The sequence below is a fragment of the Rutidosis leptorrhynchoides genome, chromosome 1 (assembly GCF_046630445.1).
Source record: "Rutidosis leptorrhynchoides isolate AG116_Rl617_1_P2 chromosome 1, CSIRO_AGI_Rlap_v1, whole genome shotgun sequence".
Taxonomy (NCBI): domain Eukaryota; kingdom Viridiplantae; phylum Streptophyta; class Magnoliopsida; order Asterales; family Asteraceae; genus Rutidosis; species Rutidosis leptorrhynchoides.
In genome coordinates, this window is record NC_092333.1 from 612,256,208 (window position 1) to 612,259,397 (window position 3,190).

The window sequence follows — 3,190 nt, forward strand, 5'->3', positions numbered from 1 at the left end:
CCCATATGACTATAAAAATTTAGATCCTTAAGGAAATTGGATCTTTATGAAAACATTTGATCATTTGAAAATTAAATCTAGTTTTTACCCTAGATAAGTTTTCCGGAATAACCCTTCACCGGTGTTTGCAAAATGTTTTTGTGAGTTTGGTGGGTTTCAGATTTGAAAATTTTAGCTCAAAACTTGCGGTTTTGTGTCACCCACTTGCTAACCTTGTATTGGGAAAGTAACACGTCCAGTATACTTGCTCCGTATATTACCTTTCGGTAAACTACCGTCCGGTTGTAAAGGAAAGTGTTGAACAAGCAACTGTTAAGGCAATGTCCCCTGACATGCTTTTAATTATGGTCTATAACGTGTCGGATGCAATTACTATCCTTGGTAGGAGCAATAGTAAAGCTCACCCTATAGTTTTTCGGTCTGGCACAAGGTCCTGTCTTCGACCATGCTATGCAACCACCGTTCTTACGGTTGACACCCGATTTGGTTCAGGTGACCTAATGAATTCCAGGTGAATTCCTAGGATTTTACGTTCAATGGTAATGAACGCATTAAAAATGGGTTTTTCAGAAAACAAATCGGTTTGTAATTTTGATCAAAATATTTTCTCGTTCAAGCTCGAGTTTAGATATCATCGAATTCCATGAGTTTGTAATTCTCAATCTTTAAGGTCAATCTCTAGGATTGAGTAATATCAGTCTTAAAAGCTGATTTTTGATCTTTTAAGGAGATTATCCTTTCTGGGGATCTGATTCATTAGTCTTATCAAGCTAATTTGCACGACGTCCTTCTCATTTTATGAGACAGATCCTCTCATGGTTAAGATAAGTCTGACCACTTGGCGACCCTGTTTGATATTGAGGTTCGTGGATTTCCTGCTGATTTTAGTGATGACTTTTCTAGATTTTTTGTCAACCTACAGCTGGTCTGGACGACAACTTCATGACCTAAATCAAGAAGCGCGTGTCTTTTTCGGAAGACTTTACTTCCTTTTAATGATGGAATTGATTCATCTTGTAGATCCATCTTTCTTTCGAATATATTACAGTTTTTCGGGTAAAACTGATTAGTTTAGTCTAAAGCAAAAGCATCTTCAGTTATTTGTACAAAAATATGTGATATATGTTCAAAATAACTTGGTAAATTTTTCCCACACTTGGCTTTTATTTTCCTTTCTTTGCCTTTTTATTGTCCACTATTCCATTTTAAATGAATTCTAATATTTTGGTTTGTTTCTCAATTTATGTCCTTTCCGAGGTAACAATAATTTCGGTGTTAACACCTAGTTTTATCGTTCATAAATATGTATAAACATGATTTTGAATTCATTTAATTGAAAATTTTAAAAATTTTACTAGAATTGGGTAGTCAGTATATAAGATTAGAGCTGTTCTTTATTATCAGAGAGCACCAGATTCTAATACAACTAATGCTTTACTAGTATTTTTAATGGTAACCAAGTGTATAAGTCTAAAAATTTTAAAAATCCGAAAGAATTTAACCCCTTCCCACAGTTAAGATCTTGCAATGCCCTCATTTGCAAGAAATCAGTAACAATTTAAATTATTGAGGGTGATTAGCGTAGAAAAATGATTAAATTTTACCAAAGTTTCCAAACATATTGGCGTTTGTTTGTTGAATGATAAATGGTGCATATCATTTGTTCATTTCGTCTTGTTGTTACATCACATTTGTTTTTCGTTTTGTCGTCAAAATTAGTAGCTTTTGCTGAACTTAATGTCAGTCTTTGAAAATGCGTTGTTTTACCATGTTGTGTACAATTGACAATATACATATAATACAAATATAAACATGCATGGTAATTTGAAATGGGACTTAAAATCCCACTTTCAAATCAAATATGAAATATTAGTACAAAATAATAAAAATATTAAACAATACATTAATGTATCACAATATCATATGTTTAAACATAAATAAAAATCATAAAAAGATAAAAATCATAGAAATCACCAACGGAACTATATCAATCTGGATAGGGGTTGCAGTTCATGTCGTCGTCCGAGTTCCATAGTTGGTGATAGGTGTACTGGTAGGCCTGGTTAGGGTCATAGAGAGTATATGGTGGTCTCATCTCGGGCTGGTGTGGAGGATAGTAAGCGGGTTGGGTCGGAACGTAGTGATCCTGAGGTGACAGCCGGCTCATAATCTGTCGCTGATGATAGTCCCATCTATCATGCTGTCGTTGCCTGGAATGCTCGTAATCATTCCGGGCTTGCCACTGCTCCATCCGACTAAATCTCTCCCCGTTTGTCATATCTACCTCGTCTACACGCTGGTAGACGTCAGTCATAGCCTCCCTAATGACATCCCTAATGTCATCCGCTTCCTCCATTTCCTCATCTGAAACTCTCTCTACCTGAGGATGACTACCTTCATAGGGTACTGCCTGGTTGCGTCTGCTCTTTAATACCTTAGCACCCTGATAGACCTTCAATCCTAAAGGCTCAACCTGTTCCCTACATTCCAAAAGTAGACCCCCTTGGTTCCTATCTACACCTAAATACTCTCCAATGAGAGTAACAAAAATTCCTCCTCCTATAATCCCCCCTTCCTTTATTCCTTCCACCATCTTAGACAAATAAAAACCAACACAGTAGGGGATATTAACAAAGATTCTTGGGTCTCGAATACACTTTAGGTAAAATAAATCATGTAAGGTCATTTTCTCCTTGTTGTGACCTCTCTGTGTAATCGAGTTAGCCAGAAATCTATGAATTATACGAAGTTTGGCTTTGTTAATATGTAAGTAGGAGTGTTTTCCTCCCAGCGTAAAAACATTATAGTTTGACATACGCCTCCAGACGGCGTTCGCGTCAAAATTCCTATCTACCCTTTCACCACAATAAATCAAATTCATATAATCAGGTAGTAGTAATTCACCGGGAGTATATATCTGTAAAGTCCTGGCCATGTCCAGCATGGACATCCTGTACATCCTACCGCCAAGTATAAATCTAAGAAAACTTCTATCATCTAATCTATCTACATCTACATTTAATGCTATAGTACTCATGAGCTCAGCACACCATTCCTTATATACAGGCCTACAAATGGTGAATAGACGTTCCCAATCGTGAAAAGAAGAACTGCCATACCTTTGGATCACGTCACGACCCGAAAAATTTCGAATAATTTTAAACCAAACTCTCGATACGATATTGTATTT